The following is a 13,264-nucleotide window of genomic DNA, read 5'->3' as shown; positions in this document are numbered from 1 at the left end:
TGTCCCAGCGCAGCGTCTAAATGTCCATACCACAGTCATTTGAACTCAAGCGCAAGTACACACCCACAGGCCATAGCACTTAATTGCTAACTTTTAACATTACTGGCCCTTGAAATGTTGCCATATAGGCTTGTGGACACTGAGGCCTTCTGCAGCCTGATGTCGGGCGAGGTCCCTCTATACGCAGTCCCCAGCCTCCACTATTTTCACGGTGTGCCGTGACCGCCCTACACCAGCATGTGTCCCAGAACATCACTCGTGCCCTGACCAACGCAGTTACTGGGAACCACAGACACATGGACAAGTGCTGGTGGCCAGGGACGCTACATTTACCTGACCGCACACTGGCTGAATGTTGTAGAGGCCGGGAGTGAGTCGTACCCTAGGATGGCACAGGTGCTACCCATCATGGTCTCCGCAAGCAGCTATGTTACAGGCTCCAACCCCCACTTCTCCTCCTCTTCTGCCTCATCCTCCTCCACTTCCACCTCCAGCAGCCATGAGCCGCTAGCTGGAAGCAGTGTAGCATTGCTGTTGGTAAGCGTCAACAGGCCGTGATAAAGCTGATCTGCTTAGGGGACAAACAGCACACCACCGCAGAGCTGTAGCAGGGTATAAGGTACCAGACCAAGCTGTGGCTCTCACCACTCAACCTACAACCAAGCATGGTTGTGTCTGACAATGGCTGTAACTTGGTGGCAGCTTTGGAGCTCAGCAACCTGACACACATCCCATGCCTAGCCCACGTCTTAAACTTAGTGGTTCAGCAGTTCATCAAAACATACCCCAATTTGCCAGAGCTACTAGTGAAGGTGCGCCGCGTGTTGTGTGCCCATTTCCGCAAGTCGTCCACAGCTTCAGCCGGTCTGTCAACACTGCAGCAGCGCTTGCAGCTTCCAGCTCACCGACTGTTGTGTGACGTGAGCATGCGCTGGAACTCTACGTTTCTATATGTTGGCCAGGCTTTGTGAGCAGCAGAGGGCAGTTGTGGAATACCAGCTGCAACGTGTTAGTCGCCTTTCAAGTCAACTGCCACTATTCGCAAGCGAGGAGTGGGCATTGATGTCAGACCTGTGTGAGGTTTTAAAAAACTTTGATGAATCCACACAGATGGTGAGCGGCGATAACATTATTATCAGCGTCACCATCCCTCTTCTGTGTCTACTCAAACGATCGCTGCTCACAATTAAGGACAACACACTGTGGCAGATGTGGACCGTGAAGAGGAGGAGGAGATGGAGACTGTTGCCTCTTCTACTGAGGCTAGTACCCATGGAACTTTAATTCCATTTGTTCAGTGTGGATAGGCCCAAGAGGAGGAGGAGGAGGAGGAAAAGGAGATGGAGAGTCATCCTGATGTCGACATCGACGTCTTGCCTGTTGGTACTCTAGCACACATGGCTGACTTCATGTTAGGCTGCCTTACCCGCAACCCTCGCATTATATGCATTTTAGATAAAATGGATTACAGGGTGTTCACCCTTCTCGACCCCCACTACAAAGAAAACTTCTCATCTCTCATTCCTGTGGTGGAGATGATGAGTAAAATGGTGCAATACCAGAAGATACGTATTGAGAGATTGCTCCGGAATTTTCCATCTGACAACGCTATTGGGGAAGAGAGACAAGGGGAACACACAGCAGTTCCAACAAAGGCAGGGCAACACTTTCCAAGTCCTGGGACACTTTCATGACACCCCGCCAGCAACCTTACTCTGAAGCACGGCCTAGTGGTACAAGGAGGGAAAAGTTTTGGAAAATGGTAAAGGAATACATAGCAGACTGTGTCAGCGTCCTAAATGATCCCTCAGTGCCTTACAACTACTGGGGTTCCAAACTGGACACGTGGCACGAACTTGCGCTCTATGCCTTAGAGGTGTTGCCCTGCTGCCAGCGTTTTGTCTAAGTGTGTATTTAGTGCTGCTGGTGGCATTATAACTGATAAGCGTATGCGCTTGTCCGCTGGCAATGCTGACAGGTTGACTCAGATAAAAATGAACAAGGCCTGGATTGCCCATGACTTCTCCACTCCACCTGAGGAACGCTGAGCTAATTAGGAACAAACACGCAATTGAAATGAATGCTTTACAATGTACTCAATCCACAAGATTCAGATACACCCTTTTCACCTCCAATAAAGGGTATATGTTTGAATCTTGTTTCCTCCTCCTCCTATTCCATACAGTACATATGCCCTCACTACAATGTTTCATACGGTCTGCTCACCTGTAGGCCCTCACTACAATGTTTCATACGGTCTGCTCAGCTGTAGGCTCTCACTCCAATGTTTCATACGGTCTGCTCAGCTGTAGGCCCTCACCTCCAATGTTTCATACGGTCTGCTCAGCTGTAGGCCCTCACTACAATGTTTCATACGGTCTGCTCAGCTGTAGGCCCTCACTCCAATGTTTCATATGGTCTGCTCAGCTGTAGGCCCTCACTCCAATGTTTCATACGGTCTGCTCAGCTGTGGGCCCTCACTACAATGTTTCATACGGTCTGCTTAGCTGTAGGCCCTCACTCCAATGTTTCATATGGTCTGCTCAGCTGTAGGCCCTCACTACAATGTTTCATACGGTCTGCTCAGCTGTAGGCCCTCACTACAATGTTTCATACGGTCTGCTCAGCTGTAGGCCCTCACTCCAATGTTTCATACGGTATGCTCAGCTGTAGGCCCTCAGTACAATGTTTTATACGGTCTGCTCAGCTGTAGGCCCTCACTACAATGTTTCATACGGTCTGCTCAGCTGTAGGCCCTCACTACAATGTTTCATACAATCTGCTCAGCTGTAGGCCCTCACTCCAATGTTTCATATGGTCTGCTCAGCTGTAGGCCCTCACTACAATGTTTCATACGGTCTGCTCAGCTGCAGGCCCTCACTACAATGTTTCATACGGTCTGCTCAGCTGTAGGCCCTCACTCCAATGTTTCATACAGTCTGCTCAGCTGTAGGCCCTCACTCCAATGTTTCATACGGTCTGCTCAGCTTTAGGCCCTCACTCCAATGTTTCATATGGTCTGCTCAGCTGTAGGCCCTCACTCCAATGTTTCATACGGTCTGCTCAGCTGTAGGCCCTCACTACAATGTTTCATACGGTCTGCTTAGCTGTAGGCCCTCACTCCAATGTTTCATATGGTCTGCTCAGCTGTAGGCCCTCACTACAATGTTTCATACGGTCTGCTCAGCTGTAGGCCCTCACTACAATGTTTCATACGGTCTGCTCAGCTGTAGGCCCTCACTCCAATGTTTCATACAGTCTGCTCAGCTGTAGGCCCTCACTCCAATGTTTCATACGGTCTGCTCAGCTTTAGGCCCTCACTCCAATGTTTCATATGGTCTGCTCAGCTGTAGGCCCTCACTCCAATGTTTCATACGGTCTGCTCAGCTGTAGGCCCTCACTACAATGTTTCATACGGTCTGCTTAGCTGTAGGCCCTCACTCCAATGTTTCATATGGTCTGCTCAGCTTTAGGCCCTCACTACAATGTTTCATACGGTCTGCTCAGCTGTAGGCCCTCACTACAATGTTTCATACGGTCTGCTCAGCTGTAGGCCCTCACTACAATGTTTCATATGGTCTGCTCAGCTGTAGGCCCTCACTCCAATGTTTCATACTGTCTGCTCAGCTGTAGGCCCTCACTCCAATGTTTCATACGGTCTGCTCAGTTGTAGGCCCTCACTCCAATGTTTCATACGGTCTGCTCAGTTGTAGGCCCTCACCTCCAATGTTTAAGGCTACTTTCACACTTGCGTTCAGAGCGCATCCGTCTGAGACGGATCCGCTCATATAATGCAGACGGTGGATACGTTCAGAACGGATCCGTCTGCATTATATTGTAAAAAAAAATTCTAAGTGTGAAAGTAGCCTCAGACGGATCCGTCCAGACTTTACATTGAAAGTCAATGGGGGACGGATCCGTTTGAAGATTGAGCCATATTGTGTCATCTTCAAACGGATCCATCCCCATTGACTTACATTGTAAGTCTGGACGGATCCGCTTGCCTCCGCACTGCCAGGCGGACACCCGAGCGCTGCAAGCAGCGTTCAGGAGTCCGCCTGCTGAGCGGAGCGGAGGCTGAACGCCGCCAGACTGATGCATTCTGAGCGGATCCGCGTCCACTCAGAATGCATTAGGGCTGGACAGAAGCGTTCGGGGCCGCTTATGAGAGCCTTCAAACGGAGCTCACAAGCAGAGCCCCGAACGCTAGTGTGAAAGTAGCCTTATATGGTCTGCTCAGCTGTAGGCCCTCACTCCAATGTTTCATACGGTCTGCTCAGCTGTAGGCCCTCACTCCAATGTTTCATACGGTATGCTCAGCTGTAGGCTCTCACTCCAATGTTTCATACGGTCTGCTCAGCTGTAGGCTCTCACTCCAATGTTTCATACGGTCTGCTCAGCTGTAGGCCCTCACTACAATGTTCCATACGGTCTGCTCAGCTGTAGGCCCTCACTCCAATGTTTCATACGGTATGCTCAGCTGTAGGCCCTCACTCCAATGTTCCATACGGTCTGCTCAGCTGTAGGCTCTCACTCCAATGTTTCATACGGTCTGCTCAGCTGTAGGCCATCACTACAATGTTTCATACGGTCTGCTCAGCTGTAGGCCCTCACTCAATGTTTCATACGGTATGCTCAGCTGTAGGCCCTCACTCCAATGTTTCATACGGTCTGCTCAGCTGTAGGCTCTCACTCCAATGTTTCATACGGTCTGCTCAGCTGTAGGCTCTCACTGAAAATGGCTGCAGCCTGAGACATTGAGCCCCTCGCAGATGGTGGAACGGGTGGTGGTTGATCGTTTGGTGCGCGCACTGCCAAGGGCCATACAGCGCTGGGTTGGTCAGGGAGACCCCGGCAACCTGGATCAGTTAGTAAGCCTTGTCGAGAGGTATGTGGCAACCCAGGACTTGGTGCGGGACTCAACGCAGGCGCAGGAATCCCGTCGGGCTCCCTCTCAGGCTAGGGATCCGGAAAAAGGGACCCAACCACAAAGGGGGGGGAAGGCTAGTCCTACTCCAGGGAAGAGAGACTGGGGAGGGACCACGGGGATTCAATGTTGGCACTGCCACGGCCTGGGACATAGGGCAGCGAACTGTCCTCAAACACCTGAACCCATGGACTGCGGGTTCGCTCGCCGGTCCTCTTTCTTTGCCCGGCCTGTATGTACCGCGGATGCCAGGCCGACCACCGATATGCCACCTCTGTGCCAAGTCTTGGTCGATGGGCATCTGATTAATGCTTTGCTGGACTCGGGGAGCCTGGTGACCCTAGTGCATGAGTCCTTAGTGTCTGAGACACTCCCAGAGAAGCAAACCCTGTCCATTGTCTGTATCCATGGGGACCGCCGGGAGTACCCCACTGCCAGGGTTACCATGTCCGTGTTGGGCAAAGAGGTGCAGCATGTCGTCGGAGTGGGACGCCAAATCCCTTATGCCGCCATACTGGGAAGGGATTTTCCTTTGTTCTGGACTCTGTGGAAGAGCAATATGCCTTCCTTTAGGGACAGACGACAATCGGGCCCAGTGCCCGAGGATCCCGATGCAGGGATACCAGCTGTAGGGGTCACCACATCACCCGTAGAGTGTCATCCCGATAGGTTTCCCCTAGAGGTGTTGGCAGACGAATCCGTGGAAACCCCGTCCATCCCGGACCTGGAGGTATCCCGTGACACGTTCGGGACCGCCCAGCTCCAGGATCCGACATTATTACGGGCGAGGGAAGGGGTGACAGTGGTAAATGGGGTGGCTCAGCACCCAGGGGCCGACTCGGTGTTTCCCCATCTGGCTTTTAACCAGGACCTGCTGTATAGGGTGGACAAAGTGCAGCACGAGGTAGTGGAGCAGCTGGTGGTACCCCAGCCATACCGCCGTGTGGTACTGGACTTGGCCCACTCCCACGTGCTGGGAGGACATTTAGGCGTAAAAAAAACCCAAGAGCGGATTCTGCAAAGGTTCTATTGGCCCGGGGTTTATGAGGAGGTCAAAAGGTTTTGCCAATCCTGTCCAGTGTGTCAGATGACGAGCCCCCAGCCCCACTATCGCAGTCCCCTAGTACCCATGCCCATCATCGAGGTCCCCTTCGAAAGAATAGGGATGGATCTGGTAGGCCCCATAAACAAGTCGGCCAGAGGGCACCAGCATATCTTGGTGGTCTTAGACTATGCCACCAGATATCCTGAAGCGATCCCACTACGTCATACTTCTGCTAAGCTCATAGCTAAAGAACTCATGGGTATGTTCGCAAGGGTGGGGATTCCAAAAGAGATCCTGACCGACCAGGGGACGCCCTTCATGTCTAAGGTGACGAGGGAGCTCTGCAAGCTTTTAGGGGTTAAACGGTTGCACACGTCCGTATACCATCCTCAGACCGACGGACTATTGGAACGCTTTAACAAAACCCTAAAAACTATGCTTAAAAGAACCGTAGCCAAAGACGGAAAGGATTGGGACCTGTTGCTGCCGTACGTATTGTTCGCAGTGCGAGAAGTGCCCCAGGCATCTACGGGATTCTCGCCCTTCGAGCTATTATACGGTCGACGGCCAAGAGGGTTGCTGGACATCGCAAAAGAGGCGTGGGAGCAACAGCCCACCCCCCACAAGAGTATTATAGAGCATATAGAAAAGATGCAGGACCGTATAGAGACAGTCCTACCAATCGTCCGAGAACACATGGAAGCCGCCCAACTGGCACAGAGCCGGGTATACAACCGGAGTGCCCAGGTCCGGACATTTAACCCGGGTGACCGGGTACTGGTGCTAGTCCCCACCATTGACAGTAAGTTTTTGGCACGGTGGCAAGGTCCCTACGAGGTGAAAGAGAAGGTGGGGTCAGTGAATTACAAGATATCCCAGCCAGGCCGGCGGAAGCCAGAACAAGTATATCATGTAAATTTACTGAAATCGTGGAGAGATAGGGAGTGTCTCATTGGGGACAGCCCAAGCACTGTCTTGTCTGCGGGGAAGATCCCAGCTCCACCCGAGGTCCGGGAGGGCACCTCCGCGGTAAAGATAGCGGGTGGTCTGTCGACTAAACAAGCTCAGGAAGCCAAAGAGTTGGTGAGTCGAAATAGGGACGTATTCTCTGAGCTTCCTGGTCGAACTTCGGTAGTCCGACATGACATCGCCACCGAGCCCCACGTCAGGGTACGGTTAAAGCCGTATCGTGTACCGAAGGCCCGGCGACAGGCCATTTCAGAAGAAGTAAGGTCCATGTTGAGGTTAGGGGTGATTGAGGAGTCAAGGAGCGAGTGGGCCAGCCCCATAGTCCTCATCCCAAAACCTGACGGTACTCTGCGCTTCTGCAATGACTTTAGAAAGCTCAACGAAGTGTCGAAATTCGATGCCTACCCCATGCCCCGGGTAGACGAGCTCATAGAACGGCTAGGGAAAGCTCGCTATTTCTCGGTCCTCGACCTCACAAAAGGATATTGGCAGGTGCCTCTCACGGAGGCGGCAAAGGAGAAGACTGCCTTTGTCACCCCCGAGGGGTTATTTCAGTACCAAGTTTTGCCCTTTGGCCTACATGGCGCTCCAGCCACCTTCCAGCGATTGATGGACGTCATCCTACGGCCCCATCGTCCATATGCTTCGGCATATCTGGACGACATCATCGTGTTTAGCCAGGACTGGGAGAGTCACCTGCCCAAGGTACAGGCCGTAGTCGATTCACTTAGAAAAGCTGGACTGACGGCCAACCCAAAAAAGTGTTCGCTCGGGTTCGAGGAGGTCCGGTACCTGGGATACGTGATTGGGTGGGAGTTGTCAAACCCCAGGTAGACAAGGTTGAGGCGATCAAGAGCTGGCCCAGACCTCTTACCACCAAGCAAGTACGTTCGTTCCTAGGGATGATAGGATATTACATGCGCTTTATCCCCAACTTTGCCACAGTAGCGGCCCCATTGACAAGACTTTTAAAGGGGAGGAAGACGGTGATGGTCCGCTGGGATGAGCAGGCGGAGGAGGCATTCTCCCGTTTGAAGTCGGCTCTGTGTGGGTCCCCGGTTTTGGTGACACCCGACTTCACACGGGAATTTGTCGTTCAGACGGACGCCTCTGGAGTGGGCCTAGGGGCAGTACTATCTCAGGAAATCAGTGGGGAGGAACACCCTGTTGTCTTCCTGAGTCGCAAACTCACCCCAGCGGAAACCAGGTACAGTGTGGTAGAGAGAGAATGCCTGGCCATTAAGTGGGCCCTCGAGTCCCTTAGGTACTATCTGTTAGGGAGAAGGTTCCGTCTGGTGACCGACCATTCCCCTCTCCAGTGGATGAGCCGGGCCAAGGAGGGGAGTGCCCGGGTCACCAGATGGTTCTTGTCCCTCCAGAATTTTAAGTTCAGTGTCGAACACAGGGCAGGCCGCTTACAGGGGAATGCCGATGCCCTTTCCCGGGTACACTGTTGTACATGTGTCCAACCCCTCAGGATTGAACAGGGTGTGCAACCCTTCAGGGTTGAACAAAGGGGGGGGATATGTAGGAGAGTACCTGGGGTGGTAATAGACGGCAGGTACGTGCCACCGGGGGTCCTGGCACCGGTGGAGTAAGAGCCAGAAAAGTGCATATTGCAGCGGTTATGCTGTTAACACAGCGGATCCGGGCCGGCTCTTATTGGGAGCAGGCAGATATGCGGGCGGGTGCCTGTCTCCCCACGGTCCAGGCCAGGTTTTGCAGGGAAGGGTTAAAACCTGACCAGCAACAAGGGTGTGGTGTGCAATGTGAAGCTTCTGTGTTCTCTGGCTGTGAGAGTGAGAAGTGGAGGTGAGCTGGGCTGTGTGCTGAGGCCTGTGGAGGACTGTGCAGGATCCTGCAGCTGAAACCAGGAGGGATCCGTGTCCTGTGGCTAGAAGCAGGACCCATGGACTTACTTCACGAAAAAGGTGACATTACTCCTGGCTTTAAATAGACTTTGCTTTATGTGACTGAAACAGGCCTCAAGTAGCCTGCAGCAGGGACTTGCTGTGTTTGAACTATTATTTTGCTGTTGTGTGTGATCACCCTCCCTATGAACTGCACCGTCTTTCACTTGTATGCACCGTGTGAATAAACAAAGCATCGTGTTTTACACCAAGACCATTCTGTGTTGCCTCTATACTGCACTCGCTACCACTGCCTACCAGAGCGGATCCCCACAGCCCTCACTCCAATGTTTCATACGGTCAGCTCAGCTGTAGGCTCTCACTCCAATGTTTCATACGGTCTGCTCAGCTGTAGGCCCTCACTCCAATGTTTCATACGGTCTGCTCAGCTGTAGGCCCTCACTCCAATGTTTCATACGGTCTGCTCAGCTGTAGGCCCTCACTCCAATGTTTCATACGGTCTGCTCAGCTGTAGGCCCTCACTCCAATGTTTCATACGGTCTGCTCAGCTGTAGGCCCTCACTCCAATGTTTCATACGGTCTGCTCAGCTGTAGGCCCTCACTCCAATGTTTCATACGGTCTGCTCAGCTGTAGGCCCTCAACTCCAATGTTTCATACGGTCTGCTCAGCTGTAGGCCCTCACTCCAATGTTTCATACGGTCTGCTCAGCTGTAGGCCCTCACCTCCAATGTTTCATACGGTCTGCTCAGCTGTAGGCCCTCACTCCAATGTTTCATACGGTCTGCTCAGCTGTAGGCCCTCACTCCAATGTTTCATACGGTCTGCTCAGCTGTAGGCCCTCACCTCCAATGTTTCATACGGTCTGCTCAGCTGTAGGCCCTCACTACAATGTTTCATACAGTCTGCTCAGCTGTAGGCCCTCACCTACAATTTTTTGGGGTGTCCGCTGACATAGTATATTATTTTCTATGTTTCCTTGGAAGGAAACATAATTTGGTTTCCTTCAGTGGTGAATCTTTCACGTGTTTTTTACAGGATTCTGGTTTTTATATAGTGGCACAGGGGTAAAAATGTCAATGTTTTATTTTTTTATATGTCAGGCTTGACTCCATTTTCTCCTCTCTCCTTTGCAGATGCCTTTTCAGGAGATATTAGACCCTTTCACATTTGGGGCCTGGAGGAATTACAATTGTATTTCTTTTTTTGGGGTAGACAATAGAATTCCAAGATAGTCTGATAGCAGCTTGTAATTGTGGTACAGCTCCGTAATGTAAAGAGGACACAAATGCTGACCGCCATTCCCTGCGCTAACTCTGCGATGTGACGCTCTCTGGAACCCAAAGGAACATTACGATTAGAAACTGGTCATTCTTTCTTGGTGGCCTGTGCCGACCGGGTCACTTAACTTCTTAGGTATTTAGATCAGCCGGTCCTTGCTCCTAATGTTTTTGAGGGTCACCAGCAGGACATCAATGATAATTTTTAAAGGCTGTGTATGATGCCCTCCTTTATGTGTAATAAAGGGTGTATTGCAGTGCCAGTTCCTTGTAATTTTTGGCAGCCCTTTCACTTAGTGCATAGGCTTTATGAGTGTAGGAGTCCCACTACCTGAGCAATTGTAGCACCATGTGAATGAGGCCCTTCATTATGTGATATAGAGGTTGTATCTCTTCTGCCTTGTAATTTGTGGCAGCACTTACACTGTATATACAATTGAATCTACAGGAACAGGGCCGTTTCTAGGGGCGGGCGGGACGGGCGGCTGCCCGGGGCGCTGTCAGAAGCAGGGGGCGCCCGTTGAAGTAAAAAAAAAAAAAAAAAAATTGGTTATGTGGGTAAAGGTTGCCGCCGGCCGGCCGCCCCTCATGCTGAGCCTCCTGAGCGGCCGGCTCAGTGCTGCGCAGCCTGCCTGCGCTGCAGACTGCTGAGTTGTTAATGTAGCGTGGCCGAGCTCTGTTCGGTCCGGCCCGCGGTACAGGAGCATTTGTTTCCTGTACCCGGCCGGACTGAAAGGAAGTGCACACTAAGTGAGCACTTCCTGTCAGCCGGGTACAGGAAACAAAAGCTCCTGTACCGCGGAGCGAACAGAGCTCGGCCACGCTACATTAGAGGTGACATTGACAAGGGGGGGGAGTAGAATGAGAGTGACAAGGTGGGGGGGGGGAGTAGAATGAGTGACAAGGTGGGGGGGGGGAGTAGAATGAGAGTGACAAGGTGGGGGGGGGAGTAGAATGAGAGTGACAAGGTGGGGGGGGGGAGTAGAATGAGAGTGACAAGGTGGGGGGGGGAGTAGAATGAGAGTGACAAGGTGGGGGGGGGGAGTAGAATGAGAGTGACAAGGTGGGGGGGGAGTAGAATGAGAGTGACAAGGTGGGGGGTGTAGATAGAATGAGAGTGACAAGGGGGGCGGGGGGTGTAGATAGAATGAGAGTGACAAGGGGGGCGGGGGGTGTAGATAGAATGAGAGTGACAAGGGGGGCGGGGGGTGTAGATAGAATGAGAGTGACAAGGGGGGCGGGGGGTGTAGATAGAATGAGAGTGACAAGGGGGGCGGGGGGTGTAGATAGAATGAGAGTGACAAGGGGGGCGGGGGGTGTAGATAGAATGAGAGTGACAAGGGGGGCGGGGGGTGTAGATAGAATGAGAGTGACAAGGGGGGCGGGGGGTGTAGATAGAATGAGAGTGACAAGGGGGGCGGGGGGTGTAGATAGAATGAGAGTGACAAGGGGGGCGGGGGGTGTAGATAGAATGAGAGTGACAAGGGGGGCGGGGGGTGTAGATAGAATGAGAGTGACAAGGGGGGCGGGGGGTGTAGATAGAATGAGAGTGACAAGGGGGGCGGGGGGTGTAGATAGAATGAGAGTGACAAGGGGGGCGGGGGGTGTAGATAGAATGAGAGTGACAAGGGGGGCGGGGGGTGTAGATAGAATGAGAGTGACAAGGGGGGCGGGGGGTGTAGATAGAATGAGAGTGACAAGGGGGGCGGGGGGTGTAGATAGAATGAGAGTGACAAGGGGGGCGGGGGGTGTAGATAGAATGAGAGTGACAAGGGGGGCGGGGGGTGTAGATAGAATGAGAGTGACAAGGGGGCGGGGGGTGTAGATAGAATGAGAGTGACAAGGGGGGCGGGGGGTGTAGATAGAATGAGAGTGACAAGGGGGGCGGGGGGTGTAGATAGAATGAGAGTGACAAGGGGGCGGGGGGTGTAGATATGAGAGTGACAAGGGGGGCGGGGGTGTAGATAGAATGAGAGTGACAAGGGGGGCGGGGGTGTAGATAGAATGAGAGTGACAAGGGGGGCGGGGGGTGTAGATAGAATGAGAGTGACAAGGGGGGCGGGGGGTGTAGATAGAATGAGAGTGACAAGGGGGGCGGGGGGTTGTAGATAGAATGAGAGTGACAAGGGGGGCGGGGGGTGTAGATAGAATGAGAGTGACAAGGGGGGCGGGGGGTTGTAGATAGAATGAGAGTGACAAGGGGGGCGGGGGGTGTAGATAGAATGAGAGTGACAAGGGGGGCGGGGGGTGTAGATAGAATGAGAGTGACAAGGGGGGCGGGGGGTGTAGATAGAATGAGAGTGACTAAGGGGGGACGGGGGGGGGGTTGGTGTAGATAGAATGAGAGTGACAAGGGGGGCGGGGGGTGTAGATAGAATGAGAGTGAACAAGGGGGGCGGGGGGTGTAGATAGAATGAGGAGTGACAAGGGGGCGGGGGGTGTAGATAGAATGAGAGTGACAAGGGGGGCGGGGGGTTGTAGATAGAATGAGAGTGACAAGGGGGGCGGGGGGTGTAGATAGAATGAGAGTGACAAGGGGGGCGGGGGGTGTAGATAGAATGAGAGTGACAAGGACTAGAATAGGACATGTACTATTTTTTTTCAGGATCGGAATTGCGGATCCGGGTCCGCAATTCCGGATCTGATAAGGGGGGGGGGCGTCAATTTTTATCTTGCCTAGGGCGGCAAAAATCCTTGCACCGGCCCTGGTCAGAAGGAAGGCGCCAGCAGGGGCGCCATCTTGTCGTTTCTCGGCCGTGCGCCCTGGCTCCCTCCCTCTGACATCTCTTCTGACCTGCGCCCGAGTGCCGAGTCCTCTCACTCTTCAGACAGTGCGGGCGGCACTTACTGACGTCACGCGCCTGCTCCTCCCCCTAGGTGGCGCAGGCGCGTGACATACAGTGACTGAGTGAGCGCCGCACTGCCTGCCTGTTACCGCCCGCCCTGAGCCCCTGAGCAGTGCTGATGCCTGCTGTGAGGCGAGTGATGGTCTGGGGGGGCATTAATTACAATGGGGGGATGGGGGTTATTACAATGGGGGGGCATTAATTACAATGGGGGGAATTAATTACAATGGGGGGGCCACTGTCACTGTGGGGGACATTAAATTTAATAAGGATCACTATGGACATTATTTAGAATGGAGGCTGCTGTTGGTGTCATTACTCATTATAA

The sequence above is a fragment of the Bufo gargarizans genome, chromosome 3 (assembly GCF_014858855.1).
Source record: "Bufo gargarizans isolate SCDJY-AF-19 chromosome 3, ASM1485885v1, whole genome shotgun sequence".
Taxonomy (NCBI): domain Eukaryota; kingdom Metazoa; phylum Chordata; class Amphibia; order Anura; family Bufonidae; genus Bufo; species Bufo gargarizans.
This window is presented reverse-complemented; position numbering follows the sequence as displayed.